At 49.3% G+C, this 15048-nt stretch overlaps 7 non-coding genes and 1 pseudogene across 7 annotated transcripts; all 8 read left to right on the top strand.

Moving 5' to 3' along the window:
- The first annotated feature begins 1281 nt into the window (after window positions 1–1281).
- On the top strand, window positions 1282–1476 carry LOC141211618 (U2 spliceosomal RNA). Its single transcript, XR_012281586.1, has one exon. It is a non-coding gene; the product is annotated as a U2 spliceosomal RNA (small nuclear RNA).
- Window positions 1477–2591: 1115 nt separating this feature from the next.
- On the top strand, window positions 2592–2782 carry LOC141211347 (U2 spliceosomal RNA). Its single transcript, XR_012281324.1, has one exon. It is a non-coding gene; the product is annotated as a U2 spliceosomal RNA (small nuclear RNA).
- Window positions 2783–3897: 1115 nt separating this feature from the next.
- Window positions 3898–4088, top strand: LOC141211335 (U2 spliceosomal RNA). The gene has a single exon (XR_012281313.1). It is a non-coding gene; the product is annotated as a U2 spliceosomal RNA (small nuclear RNA).
- Window positions 4089–5203: 1115 nt separating this feature from the next.
- LOC141211324 (U2 spliceosomal RNA) lies at window positions 5204–5394 on the top strand. Its single transcript, XR_012281302.1, has one exon. It is a non-coding gene; the product is annotated as a U2 spliceosomal RNA (small nuclear RNA).
- Window positions 5395–6509: 1115 nt separating this feature from the next.
- Window positions 6510–6700, top strand: LOC141211313 (U2 spliceosomal RNA). Its single transcript, XR_012281291.1, has one exon. It is a non-coding gene; the product is annotated as a U2 spliceosomal RNA (small nuclear RNA).
- A 1115-nt stretch (window positions 6701–7815) lies between these two features.
- LOC141211301 (U2 spliceosomal RNA) lies at window positions 7816–8006 on the top strand. The gene has a single exon (XR_012281280.1). It is a non-coding gene; the product is annotated as a U2 spliceosomal RNA (small nuclear RNA).
- Window positions 8007–9121: 1115 nt separating this feature from the next.
- LOC141211290 (U2 spliceosomal RNA) lies at window positions 9122–9312 on the top strand. The gene has a single exon (XR_012281269.1). It is a non-coding gene; the product is annotated as a U2 spliceosomal RNA (small nuclear RNA).
- A 1115-nt stretch (window positions 9313–10427) lies between these two features.
- LOC141211810 (U2 spliceosomal RNA) lies at window positions 10428–10507 on the top strand (annotated as a pseudogene).
- Window positions 10508–15048: the final 4541 nt, after the last annotated feature.

Here is a 15048-nt window from a genome sequence, read left to right as displayed (position 1 = left end):
CCTCACTTGTGAGGGTAAGGCACTCGTCCTGCGTAATGAGGTCCTGCCCGTCTTGCAGTACACGGCGCAGGCCTGGCCCCCACACGTCACTGTGTGCAGGGCCATTACCAGGACAGTGTTTCACTTTGTCTGGAGATCCAAGATGGACAGAGTCAGGCGGGCCGTCATGTACAAGGAGCCTCGCAAGGGTGGGAAGGGCGTTCCAGATATCCTCACCCTCCTGCGATCCTCTTTTGTGTGTGATTGTGTCCGCCGGACTTTGCAAGTCAAGAATGGCTCCGCGGGCAGGTCCATGTCTCGCTTCTTCCTGCTTCCTCTTTGGAGGCGACTCGGCTGGGACAAGTGGGACAGCTCCTTCCCCTACAACTGGACGACGCCATGGTTCTACGGAGACGTCGTTCGATTTGTGGGGGAGCATCAACTGGAGGGACTCAAGCCCGACTTGTGGAAGCCCAAAACTATCCACAAGCTAATCAGAGCCAAGGATGACGTGGAGAACATCACAGGACTTCACCAGGACACGCTGGAGACTGTGTGGACAAATGTGTCGTCTGACAGGCTGACCAACGGGCACAAGGACTTGTCGTGGATGGCGATTCAGGGCGGACTGCCCGTCCGGTCATTCATGCATGCCCGGAACCTGTGCAAGACCCGGTACTGCCCAAGGTGCCCCTTCGTGGAGGAAACATCTTTGCACACTTTTTGGGACTGCGGATTTGCACAGCGCCTATTGACTGCACTTGAGGACGACCTGAGGAACTCTGTCCCCAGGGCGAGCCTATCGCACCATTCTGTGCTTTACGGACTCTTCCCTGGGGTTCATACCGTCGGAGCCATCCAGGAGGCTTGGCGCCTTATGAACTGCTTCAAGGATGCCGTTTGGGTCGCCAGGAACCGGCTCATCTTGAGGAGGGAGAGGATGTCCATCCAGGACTGCCGCAGGCTGATCCACAGCCTGCTCAGAGACTATTCCATCATGGACGGTCCGGAGGACGAGGATGAGGACTAAACCCCTCCTCCCCCTCTCCCCTTATGTGTCTTGTCTTTCAATAAAGCTTCGGGCCTGTGATTTTCCCCTCCCCATCCCCTTTTTCCCAATCCCCATCCCTTATCACGGTTCGTCGTACTGTATTGATTGACATGCTTTTTCTTTCAGATTGAGTGTTTTGTGTAGCATAGGGGTGTGATGTGTCTAGTTAGTGCGTCGTATCCTCATGCTATGTAAATATGATGTAGAATTCTGTGAGTACTGGGCTGCGGCACTGTACACTGTCTGTTAACTTATTTTTTGTGCTAATAAAAGATATATTCAATCAAAAAAAATCTGTTCTTATCAGTTTAATATCTGATACGTCCCCTATCTGGGGACCATATATTAAATGGATTTTTAGAACAGGGAGATGGAAAAAGAGCTTGCTCTGTCCACTCCACGCATTGACCTGGTATTGCAGTATCTCCAGGACCGGTGCACCCCTTCTTTAATGCAGTTTCTAAAATCAGAAAGAATTGAATTCAATGTTTTTTGTTCATTTTGCTTGTTTGTCGGATTTTGGGATGGACTCTTTGGCTTTGCTTTTCTTCTCCTCATTGGATTTTTCATGTTCAAAGTTGCAGAAGCCAGATTACAAGCTCATTTTGGTTCAACTTCAGCAACTGTGCATTGCATTGCCATGTAATGTGATGCAATGCTATCTTTCTAGCTCTCCCTTTTTACTTCCTTTTGGATAAACAGACATATTAGGCAAGCATTTTGGAGCTTTCACCTAAATAACTACAGGTGGTGAGATAAGCTGCACAATATAATTGACCTTTCAGTATATTGTTGCACACACACCATCTATTTAGCAAATGCCCTTGTTATCAACAGCAGCCTTTTAAACTCACCTGAGCTAACAGGTATGTGCGCTGGTTACTCTGCTGCGCTTAAAATTTCTTTTTTGGTTTGCTACAATGCCTTTTCTGAAACGTTGTCTCCTTCTGCTGGAACACTGACTTCTTTCATTTAATGCCTGCAGACTATAAAAGAGAACCCAACCCAAAAAGTTTGGTTGATTAGTCTGTGGCATTCTGTTAAACTGTTGCTTATGGCGGTCTCTGTGAGCTTCTCAGCGACATTCAGCCAGCCAGGTATCCTGCCTGCAGTAGATGGAATGTGGCAATGGAACGCTGGCTGCGCGTGTCATAATAGGCTCTGAGCCTTTATATACCTGTGCACAGCAGCAGCCACCTTCAGTCTGCTGCTGGACAGCCAGCAGCAGCAGCAGCAGGAGAGGTATGTAATCAGGAGCCCTCCTGCTAAGGGTAGACAGCTGCTCGTTCCACCCCACCCCCCGCCTTAATTGGTTCTCCTCCCTTCCAACGGTGTTGAGGCGGGTGGGAACAGCAGGGGGTGAAGGTGCTGTGTTTAAAGAGGTGGAGTTATGCAGATCTAAAACGCGTGGATTGCAGCAGCAGCAAGCCGAAAAGTGCAGGCATGTAAGGGATCTAGAGGTTGACAACATGTCTTCTTAACGGGAGTCCAGGAGCTCATCTCCACAAATGGACTTTTCAGGATCCTTGGGTGGCTCCGTAGTTTGAAACCAATTCTGGTTATCGCTTCTCGGCCTTTTGGCTAAGATCAAGTGTAGTATCTGTTCTTATCAGTTTAATATCTGATACGTCCCCTATCTGGGGACCATATATTAAATGGATTTTTAGAACAGGGAGATGGAAAAAGAGCTTGCTCTGTCCACTCCACGCATTGACCTGGTATTGCAGTATCTCCAGGACCGGTGCACCCCTTCTTTAATGCAGTTTCTAAAATCAGAAAGAATTGAATTCAATGTTTTTTGTTCATTTTGCTTGTTTGTCGGATTTTGGGATGGACTCTTTGGCTTTGCTTTTCTTCTCCTCATTGGATTTTTCATGTTCAAAGTTGCAGAAGCCAGATTACAAGCTCATTTTGGTTCAACTTCAGCAACTGTGCATTGCATTGCCATGTAATGTGATGCAATGCTATCTTTCTAGCTCTCCCTTTTTACTTCCTTTTGGATAAACAGACATATTAGGCAAGCATTTTGGAGCTTTCACCTAAATAACTACAGGTGGTGAGATAAGCTGCACAATATAATTGACCTTTCAGTATATTGTTGCACACACACCATCTATTTAGCAAATGCCCTTGTTATCAACAGCAGCCTTTTAAACTCACCTGAGCTAACAGGTATGTGCGCTGGTTACTCTGCTGCGCTTAAAATTTCTTTTTTGGTTTGCTACAATGCCTTTTCTGAAACGTTGTCTCCTTCTGCTGGAACACTGACTTCTTTCATTTAATGCCTGCAGACTATAAAAGAGAACCCAACCCAAAAAGTTTGGTTGATTAGTCTGTGGCATTCTGTTAAACTGTTGCTTATGGCGGTCTCTGTGAGCTTCTCAGCGACATTCAGCCAGCCAGGTATCCTGCCTGCAGTAGATGGAATGTGGCAATGGAACGCTGGCTGCGCGTGTCATAATAGGCTCTGAGCCTTTATATACCTGTGCACAGCAGCAGCCACCTTCAGTCTGCTGATGGACAGCCAGCAGCAGCAGCAGCAGGAGAGGTATGTAATCAGGAGCCCTCCTGCTAAGGGTAGACAGCTGCTCGTTCCACCCCACCCCCCGCCTTAATTGGTTCTCCTCCCTTCCAACGGTGTTGAGGCGGGTGGGAACAGCAGGGGGTGAAGGTGCTGTGTTTAAAGAGGTGGAGTTATGCAGATCTAAAACGCGTGGATTGCAGCAGCAACAAGCCGAAAAGTGCAGGCATGTAAGGGATCTAGAGGTTGACAACATGTCTTCTTAACGGGAGTCCAGGAGCTCATCTCCACAAATGGACTTTTCAGGATCCTTGGGTGGCTCCGTAGTTTGAAACCAATTCTGGTTATCGCTTCTCGGCCTTTTGGCTAAGATCAAGTGTAGTATCTGTTCTTATCAGTTTAATATCTGATACGTCCCCTATCTGGGGACCATATATTAAATGGATTTTTAGAACAGGGAGATGGAAAAAGAGCTTGCTCTGTCCACTCCACGCATTGACCTGGTATTGCAGTATCTCCAGGACCGGTGCACCCCTTCTTTAATGCAGTTTCTAAAATCAGAAAGAATTGAATTCAATGTTTTTTGTTCATTTTGCTTGTTTGTCGGATTTTGGGATGGACTCTTTGGCTTTGCTTTTCTTCTCCTCATTGGATTTTTCATGTTCAAAGTTGCAGAAGCCAGATTACAAGCTCATTTTGGTTCAACTTCAGCAACTGTGCATTGCATTGCCATGTAATGTGATGCAATGCTATCTTTCTAGCTCTCCCTTTTTACTTCCTTTTGGATAAACAGACATATTAGGCAAGCATTTTGGAGCTTTCACCTAAATAACTACAGGTGGTGAGATAAGCTGCACAATATAATTGACCTTTCAGTATATTGTTGCACACACACCATCTATTTAGCAAATGCCCTTGTTATCAACAGCAGCCTTTTAAACTCACCTGAGCTAACAGGTATGTGCGCTGGTTACTCTGCTGCGCTTAAAATTTCTTTTTTGGTTTGCTACAATGCCTTTTCTGAAACGTTGTCTCCTTCTGCTGGAACACTGACTTCTTTCATTTAATGCCTGCAGACTATAAAAGAGAACCCAACCCAAAAAGTTTGGTTGATTAGTCTGTGGCATTCTGTTAAACTGTTGCTTATGGCGGTCTCTGTGAGCTTCTCAGCGACATTCAGCCAGCCAGGTATCCTGCCTGCAGTAGATGGAATGTGGCAATGGAACGCTGGCTGCGCGTGTCATAATAGGCTCTGAGCCTTTATATACCTGTGCACAGCAGCAGCCACCTTCAGTCTGCTGCTGGACAGCCAGCAGCAGCAGCAGCAGGAGAGGTATGTAATCAGGAGCCCTCCTGCTAAGGGTAGACAGCTGCTCGTTCCACCCCACCCCCCGCCTTAATTGGTTCTCCTCCCTTCCAACGGTGTTGAGGCGGGTGGGAACAGCAGGGGGTGAAGGTGCTGTGTTTAAAGAGGTGGAGTTATGCAGATCTAAAACGCGTGGATTGCAGCAGCAGCAAGCCGAAAAGTGCAGGCATGTAAGGGATCTAGAGGTTGACAACATGTCTTCTTAACGGGAGTCCAGGAGCTCATCTCCACAAATGGACTTTTCAGGATCCTTGGGTGGCTCCGTAGTTTGAAACCAATTCTGGTTATCGCTTCTCGGCCTTTTGGCTAAGATCAAGTGTAGTATCTGTTCTTATCAGTTTAATATCTGATACGTCCCCTATCTGGGGACCATATATTAAATGGATTTTTAGAACAGGGAGATGGAAAAAGAGCTTGCTCTGTCCACTCCACGCATTGACCTGGTATTGCAGTATCTCCAGGACCGGTGCACCCCTTCTTTAATGCAGTTTCTAAAATCAGAAAGAATTGAATTCAATGTTTTTTGTTCATTTTGCTTGTTTGTCGGATTTTGGGATGGACTCTTTGGCTTTGCTTTTCTTCTCCTCATTGGATTTTTCATGTTCAAAGTTGCAGAAGCCAGATTACAAGCTCATTTTGGTTCAACTTCAGCAACTGTGCATTGCATTGCCATGTAATGTGATGCAATGCTATCTTTCTAGCTCTCCCTTTTTACTTCCTTTTGGATAAACAGACATATTAGGCAAGCATTTTGGAGCTTTCACCTAAATAACTACAGGTGGTGAGATAAGCTGCACAATATAATTGACCTTTCAGTATATTGTTGCACACACACCATCTATTTAGCAAATGCCCTTGTTATCAACAGCAGCCTTTTAAACTCACCTGAGCTAACAGGTATGTGCGCTGGTTACTCTGCTGCGCTTAAAATTTCTTTTTTGGTTTGCTACAATGCCTTTTCTGAAACGTTGTCTCCTTCTGCTGGAACACTGACTTCTTTCATTTAATGCCTGCAGACTATAAAAGAGAACCCAACCCAAAAAGTTTGGTTGATTAGTCTGTGGCATTCTGTTAAACTGTTGCTTATGGCGGTCTCTGTGAGCTTCTCAGCGACATTCAGCCAGCCAGGTATCCTGCCTGCAGTAGATGGAATGTGGCAATGGAACGCTGGCTGCGCGTGTCATAATAGGCTCTGAGCCTTTATATACCTGTGCACAGCAGCAGCCACCTTCAGTCTGCTGCTGGACAGCCAGCAGCAGCAGCAGCAGGAGAGGTATGTAATCAGGAGCCCTCCTGCTAAGGGTAGACAGCTGCTCGTTCCACCCCACCCCCCGCCTTAATTGGTTCTCCTCCCTTCCATCGGTGTTGAGGCGGGTGGGAACAGTAGGGGGTGAACGTGCTGTGTTTAAAGAGGTGGAGTTATGCAGATCTAAAACGCGTGGATTGCAGCAGCAGCAAGCCGAAAAGTGCAGGCATGTAAGGGATCTAGAGGTTGACAACATGTCTTCTTAACGGGAGTCCAGGAGCTCATCTCCACAAATGGACTTTTCAGGATCCTTGGGTGGCTCCGTAGTTTGAAACCAATTCTGGTTATCGCTTCTCGGCCTTTTGGCTAAGATCAAGTGTAGTATCTGTTCTTATCAGTTTAATATCTGATACGTCCCCTATCTGGGGACCATATATTAAATGGATTTTTAGAACAGGGAGATGGAAAAAGAGCTTGCTCTGTCCACTCCACGCATTGACCTGGTATTGCAGTATCTCCAGGACCGGTGCACCCCTTCTTTAATGCAGTTTCTAAAATCAGAAAGAATTGAATTCAATGTTTTTTGTTCATTTTGCTTGTTTGTCGGATTTTGGGATGGACTCTTTGGCTTTGCTTTTCTTCTCCTCATTGGATTTTTCATGTTCAAAGTTGCAGAAGCCAGATTACAAGCTCATTTTGGTTCAACTTCAGCAACTGTGCATTGCATTGCCATGTAATGTGATGCAATGCTATCTTTCTAGCTCTCCCTTTTTACTTCCTTTTGGATAAACAGACATATTAGGCAAGCATTTTGGAGCTTTCACCTAAATAACTACAGGTGGTGAGATAAGCTGCACAATATAATTGACCTTTCAGTATATTGTTGCACACACACCATCTATTTAGCAAATGCCCTTGTTATCAACAGCAGCCTTTTAAACTCACCTGAGCTAACAGGTATGTGCGCTGGTTACTCTGCTGCGCTTAAAATTTCTTTTTTGGTTTGCTACAATGCCTTTTCTGAAACGTTGTCTCCTTCTGCTGGAACACTGACTTCTTTCATTTAATGCCTGCAGACTATAAAAGAGAACCCAACCCAAAAAGTTTGGTTTATTAGTCTGTGGCATTCTGTTAAACTGTTGCTTATGGCGGTCTCTGTGAGCTTCTCAGCGACATTCAGCCAGCCAGGTATCCTGCCTGCAGTAGATGGAATGTGGCAATGGAACGCTGGCTGCGCGTGTCATAATAGGCTCTGAGCCTTTATATACCTGTGCACAGCAGCAGCCACCTTCAGTCTGCTGCTGGACAGCCAGCAGCAGCAGCAGCAGGAGAGGTATGTAATCAGGAGCCCTCCTGCTAATGGTAGACAGCTGCTCGTTCCACCCCACCCCCCGCCTTAATTGGTTCTCCTCCCTTCCAACGGTGTTGAGGCGGGTGGGAACAGCAGGGGGTGAAGGTGCTGTGTTTAAAGAGGTGGAGTTATGCAGATCTAAAACGCGTGGATTGCAGCAGCAGCAAGCCGAAAAGTGCAGGCATGTAAGGGATCTAGAGGTTGACAACATGTCTTCTTAACGGGAGTCCAGGAGCTCATCTCCACAAATGGACTTTTCAGGATCCTTGGGTGGCTCCGTAGTTTGAAACCAATTCTGGTTATCGCTTCTCGGCCTTTTGGCTAAGATCAAGTGTAGTATCTGTTCTTATCAGTTTAATATCTGATACGTCCCCTATCTGGGGACCATATATTAAATGGATTTTTAGAACAGGGAGATGGAAAAAGAGCTTGCTCTGTCCACTCCACGCATTGACCTGGTATTGCAGTATCTCCAGGACCGGTGCACCCCTTCTTTAATGCAGTTTCTAAAATCAGAAAGAATTGAATTCAATGTTTTTTGTTCATTTTGCTTGTTTGTCGGATTTTGGGATGGACTCTTTGGCTTTGCTTTTCTTCTCCTCATTGGATTTTTCATGTTCAAAGTTGCAGAAGCCAGATTACAAGCTCATTTTGGTTCAACTTCAGCAACTGTGCATTGCATTGCCATGTAATGTGATGCAATGCTATCTTTCTAGCTCTCCCTTTTTACTTCCTTTTGGATAAACAGACATATTAGGCAAGCATTTTGGAGCTTTCACCTAAATAACTACAGGTGGTGAGATAAGCTGCACAATATAATTGACCTTTCAGTATATTGTTGCACACACACCATCTATTTAGCAAATGCCCTTGTTATCAACAGCAGCCTTTTAAACTCACCTGAGCTAACAGGTATGTGCGCTGGTTACTCTGCTGCGCTTAAAATTTCTTTTTTGGTTTGCTACAATGCCTTTTCTGAAACGTTGTCTCCTTCTGCTGGAACACTGACTTCTTTCATTTAATGCCTGCAGACTATAAAAGAGAACCCAACCCAAAAAGTTTGGTTGATTAGTCTGTGGCATTCTGTTAAACTGTTGCTTATGGCGGTCTCTGTGAGCTTCTCAGCGACATTCAGCCAGCCAGGTATCCTGCCTGCAGTAGATGGAATGTGGCAATGGAACGCTGGCTGCGCGTGTCATAATAGGCTCTGAGCCTTTATATACCTGTGCACAGCAGCAGCCACCTTCAGTCTGCTGCTGGACAGCCAGCAGCAGCAGCAGCAGGAGAGGTATGTAATCAGGAGCCCTCCTGCTAAGGGTAGACAGCTGCTCGTTCCACCCCACCCCCCGCCTTAATTGGTTCTCCTCCCTTCCATCGGTGTTGAGGCGGGTGGGAACAGTAGGGGGTGAAGGTGCTGTGTTTAAAGAGGTGGAGTTATGCAGATCTAAAACGCGTGGATTGCAGCAGCAGCAAGCCGAAAAGTGCAGGCATGTAAGGGATCTAGAGGTTGACAACATGTCTTCTTAACGGGAGTCCAGGAGCTCATCTCCACAAATGGACTTTTCAGGATCCTTGGGTGGCTCCGTAGTTTGAAACCAATTCTGGTTATCGCTTCTCGGCCTTTTGGCTAAGATCAAGTGTAGTATCTGTTCTTATCAGTTTAATATCTGATACGTCCCCTATCTGGGGACCATATATTAAATGGATTTTTAGAACAGGGAGATGGAAAAAGAGCTTGCTCTGTCCACTCCACGCATTGACCTGGTATTGCAGTATCTCCAGGACCGGTGCACCCCTTCTTTAATGCAGTTTCTAAAATCAGAAAGAATTGAATTCAATGTTTTTTGTTCATTTTGCTTGTTTGTCGGATTTTGGGATGGACTCTTTGGCTTTGCTTTTCTTCTCCTCATTGGATTTTTCATGTTCAAAGTTGCAGAAGCCAGATTACAAGCTCATTTTGGTTCAACTTCAGCAACTGTGCATTGCATTGCCATGTAATGTGATGCAATGCTATCTTTCTAGCTCTCCCTTTTTACTTCCTTTTGGATAAACAGACATATTAGGCAAGCATTTTGGAGCTTTCACCTAAATAACTACAGGTGGTGAGATAAGCTGCACAATATAATTGACCTTTCAGTATATTGTTGCACACACACCATCTATTTAGCAAATGCCCTTGTTATCAACAGCAGCCTTTTAAACTCACCTGAGCTAACAGGTATGTGCGCTGGTTACTCTGCTGCGCTTAAAATTTCTTTTTCGGTTTGCTACAATGCCTTTTCTGAAACGTTGTCTCCTTCTGCTGGAACACTGACTTCTTTCATTTAATGCCTGCAGACTATAAAAGAGAACCCAACCCAAAAAGTTTGGTTGATTAGTCTGTGGCATTCTGTTAAACTGTTGCTTATGGCGGTCTCTGTGAGCTTCTCAGCGACATTCAGCCAGCCAGGTATCCTGCCTGCAGTAGATGGAATGTGGCAATGGAACGCTGGCTGCGCGTGTCATAATAGGCTCTGAGCCTTTATATACCTGTGCACAGCAGCAGCCACCTTCAGTCTGCTCCTGGACAGCCAGCAGCAGCAGCAGCAGGAGAGGTATGTAATCAGGAGCCCTCCTGCTAAGGGTAGACAGCTGCTCGTTCCACCCCACCCCCCGCCTTAATTGGTTCTCCTCCCTTCCAACGGTGTTGAGGCGGGTGGGAACAGCAGGGGGTGAAGGTGCTGTGTTTAAAGAGGTGGAGTTATGCAGATCTAAAACGCGTGGATTGCAGCAGCAGCAAGCCGAAAAGTGCAGGCATGTAAGGGATCTAGAGGTTGACAACATGTCTTCTTAACGGGAGTCCAGGAGCTCATCTCCACAAATGGACTTTTCAGGATCCTTGGGTGGCTCCGTAGTTTGAAACCAATTCTGGTTATCGCTTCTCGGCCTTTTGGCTAAGATCAAGTGTAGTATCTGTTCTTTTAAGAACACAAGAGCTACGATCTACACTTGATGAGAGCGATCGAACTCGGAAGGAGAAGAGCTTCGGAGCCCAGCTGACATCAGAGAACGAAGGCGGATATCGGTGGGAGGAAGAAGCTCTAAAGAATCCAGAAGAAGACGAAGACTCGGAGAAGAATCGGGCTGTCCTGTGGAATCTTCGAGGAAGAAAATCATCGAGACAAAGACCTTTCAGGGAATTTGTCCAGAACACGACGGGAGAAGAATCTCCATAGCTCCACCCATTCCGGGAAGAGTTCCAGATCCAGCTCCAAGAAGTAACTGCAGGAGGAAAGCCATGGCAAGCGCTGCGAGGAAGGCCGAAAAGAAGAGCCTGGAGCTGGGGACAGCCAGGAGGGCCCAGCCAGGAGCCGATTCTGACCCCAAGGACTCTGCCTCCACGACTGGCCAGCAGAAGGGACCCCAGAAGCCCCGCCACGAAGCTCCAGCCCTGGAGCCATGGATGCGGCAGACGGTGGCCCTGAAGCTGAAGGAAGTGGATGGGAGGGTGCCGGACATGTCCTCGGACGTGTTCTGCCAGAAGATGCTGCTGGATCGAGGCTTCTCCAGGTCGGACACCCTCAGCATCCAGACCTTCTTGACGGGGATCTTCTTCGTCACCTTCGCCACTGTGAACACCTGCAGGAGGTTCTGGGAAATGGTAAGCGCAAAAGGACCGGATAATTCTTTCTCTGCCTTTACAGGTAGCTGCCCTATCCAGAGGGATGAAAGGAGGATCACGGTCTCCATGCGCAACCCGCACACCCCAGGCCAAGACATCTGTACCTTCCTGAGACGCTTCTGTTTGGTTGTGAAGGAACCCTCTCACATCCTGAATGGACTCGGCTTCTGGACAGGTAAGTGGTCGGTGACCGTTAGACTTCACAGGGACCTGGCGTACTCAGACGGACTTCGGCACCTGCCCCCGACATTCTCCCTGGGCAACTCCTACGGCCTCATCTATTACCCGGACATGCCGCGGAACTGCAGGAGATGCGGCAAGAACGGCCACGAGATGAAGGACTGCAAGGAGGATGCCTGCAGGATTTGTCGAGTGACGGGACACAGCTCGAAGGACTGCCCGAAGAAGACGTCCTGCAACCTGTGTGGGCTGGCGGCTCATCTGTACAAGGATTGCCCCAGGCGTGAGAGATCCTGGGCATCGGTGGTTGCGACGACCCCAGCTACGGAGGACAAGGCCCCGACGACCAGGCCTGTGAAGGTCAAGGACGCGACGACCAAGGCCCCAGCGGCCAAGGCCGAGACGACCAAGGCCAAAGCGGTCAAGGAGTCGGTGGCCAAAGCCACAGCGACGGTCCCAGCAGCTCCGAAGCAGAAGAAAAAGTCAAAGGAGGGTAAGAGTTCTGTCACCCCTCTCTCGATCCCTCCCCCTGCCACCCCCGTCCAATCCCCCCCCACCCCGGCCACCCCTGCTGAGGATTCCACTTCCTCTTCCTCCTTCCCCTACTCCTCAGCAGGTGTACTTTCCCCTGCCCCGGCAGCCACTCTCCCTCCCCAGACCATGGTAGCGGTGGAATTAACCTTTCCTCCACCCGCCGCTATCTATTCCGAGGAGGATTTTCCCCTTCTTGTCTCCCCAGTTCCAACCCGGGGAAAGAGGAAGGTGGAGGACAGCCCTGCTACTGAATCCTCCAAAAAGAAGATTCTGGATTTCGTAGGCGAAAAGGAGGATACCCTCCCTGAGCCAGAAGAGATGGAGCACATGGTTGAGACCCTGGTGGCCGAGCCAGAAGAGGAGGAACTGGTGGTCGCCGAGATTGAGGCTGCGCTGCTTGACCAGATGGAGGAAGAGGGCCTGCTGGTGATCCCGTCACCAGCAGTCAACACCGACGAGGGACCACCCGACCGGAGTGGTAACTAAGGTGTATTGCCTGCGCTAACTTTTTCTTTTTTCCCTACATGATGGCTAATATTAACTTATTTTCCATTAATGTCAGGAGCATCAAGGACAAGTTCAGACGTCAGACTATTTATGCCTTCCTTACTTCCCAGTTGTGTGATGTTTATATGTTGCAGGAATGTTCCCTTCCCTCCTCTAGGTCCTTCAAACATCTGGCCAGGGAGTGGTCCCACGGTCCATCCTACTGGTCCGGTGGGGGTGACTGCAAGTCTGCGGGGGTCGCAATTCTGATCAGGGGGGGCGCATTCACGCTTGAGTCCGTCCAGGAGCTCATCTGCGGCAGGGCTCTTGTTGTAGATGGCAACTGGGCGGGGGAACCTGTCAGGTTCATCAACGTGTATGCGTCCCCACTGAAGAATGAGCGTTTGGAGCTTTTCCAGACCCTGCGGCTTCAGCTTGCCACCACCAGGACCTTAGTGATGGCCGGGGATTTCAACTGCCCCATCGAGGAGGACGGTCGTAGTTCTGGCACATCTGCCAAGTTGGACATCACGTCCAAGCTGCTCATCGAGATGGTAACCGAGGCCTCTCTTCAGGACGTGGTGGGCTCCATGGGGAGAGGCTCCACGAACTATTCGTGGAGCCGACCCGATGGCTCACTCCGCTCCAGGATTGACTTTGTGTTCACCTCTCGGGCAGTCAGGCAGAGTAGGCACTCGATGGTCTCCTGCTTCTTCTCCGACCACAGAGCCATTCACTTACAAGGTGTCCTCGGCGACGGTTTTCCGTCCGGCCCCGGCTCCTGGAAGCTGAATTGTGCTCTGCTGGCTCAGGATGAAGTCGTGGAGGAGCTGAGAGCAGCCTACGCAATGTGGCAGTCCTACAAGGGTAGCTTCCAAACAGTCTCTGATTGGTGGGAATATGTTAAACTTGAGTTTCGCTGTTTCTTTCAGGCCAAGGGTCGACAACAGGAGTGTGAGAAGAGGAGGGACTTCAGAGGGCTGCAGCGCGAGCTGCGGTCGCTGCAGGACCTTCTTCACTGCGGCTGGGACGTGAGGGAGGAGCTGGAGGAGACCAAGAAGAGCCTGAAAAGGCACTTTGAGGAGGAGTCCAAGCGAATCATCTTCCGTTCCAAAGTGGAGAATCTGGAGAAGGGTGAGAAATGTAACTCATTCTTTTTCAGGAAACTTCATGCCGGTCACACGCCCCTGAACGAGCTGCGAGACGAGAGCGGAAACATGCGACGTGGGAAGGAGGACGTGATGAGGGTCGTCAGCGACTTCTACAGCGAACTCTACTCCCACAAGACTACCGACCCCGACGCTGCTGATAAGTTCCTGTCAGGTATCACTAACCATCTTGATCCTGCAGGCACGGCAGCCTTGGACAAACCTCTGATGGTGGGCGAATTGCTCTCTGCCGCTAAATCCTTTAGGACCGGCAGGACCCCGGGCAGTGATGGTCTTCCAGCGGAGCTCTATGTAGCGCTGGGAGACCTCATCTGTCCGGACCTGTTGGACCTGTACGAGGAGATGGTGGTGGAGGGTAGAATGCCTCCATCTTTGAGGGAAGGAATGGTCACGATCCTGTACAAGCGGAAGGGAGAGAGGTGCGACCTGAGGAATTGGCGTCCCATCACTCTGCTCAACGTGGACTACAAGATCCTGGCCAAGACGATGGCGACACGACTTAAGACGGTCATCGGACGGATCATCCACCCGGACCAGACCTGCGGCATCCCTGGACGTCGCATCGCAGACAGCCTCGCTCTCGTGCGGGACACGGTCGAGTACATCAAGGTCCGCCGCGCACACGCGGCCCTGGTCTCCTTGGATCAGGAGAAGGCCTTCGACCGGGTTTCCCACGAGTTCATGGGCCGAGCTCTGCACCGGTTAGGTTTGGGTAACATGTTTTGTTCGTATGTCCGTCTGATGTATTTTGATATCCACAGCTCGGTGTTGGTGAACGGCTGGAAGACTGACCCCTTCCCTGTCCTCTCTGGGGTCAGACAAGGCTGCCCTCTATCACCTCTTCTTTTTGTTTGTGTTATAGAACTCTTCGCAGAGGCTATCCGGCAGAATGGAGAGATCAGAGGGATCACCGCACCGGGTCCGGGACGACACGAGGTCAAGTGCTCACTCTACATGGACGACGTCACCGTCTTCTGCGCTGATCGTGGTTCAGTCGACGCCCTCGTCCAGACGTGTGAGAGGTTCGGCCGGGCTTCAGGGGCCAAAGTCAACTGCAGGAAGTCGGAAGCCATGCTCTTCGGGGATTGGCAGCCGGCCTCCTCCGCCCCCTTCCCCTTCAACATTCAACCGGATTTCCTCAAGGTGCTGGGAGTCTGGTTCGGGAAGGAAGGAGCGGCCCTCAAGTCCTGGCAAGAACGCTTGGCCAAGGTGAAGCAACGGATCGGACTCTGGAGCCTCAGACACCTCACTTGTGAGGGTAAGGCACTCGTCCTGCGTAATGAGGTCCTGCCCGTCTTGCAGTACACGGCGCAGGCCTGGCCCCCACACGTCACTGTGTGCAGGGCCATTACCAGGACAGTGTTTCACTTTGTCTGGGGATCCAAGATGGACAGAGTCAGGCGGGCCGTCATGTACAAGGAGCCTCGCAAGGGTGGGAAGGGCGTTCCAGATATCCCCACCCTCCTGCGATCCTCTTTTGTGTGTGATTGTGTCCGCCGGACTT

This window comes from Phyllobates terribilis, unplaced genomic scaffold (assembly GCF_046119375.1).
Source record: "Phyllobates terribilis strain yellow unplaced genomic scaffold, ASM4611937v1 Scaffold_170__1_contigs__length_4071412, whole genome shotgun sequence".
NCBI lineage: Eukaryota > Metazoa > Chordata > Amphibia > Anura > Dendrobatidae > Phyllobates > Phyllobates terribilis.
The sequence above is the reverse complement of the archived record's forward strand: the minus strand, read 5'-3'. Positions and strand labels throughout refer to the sequence as shown.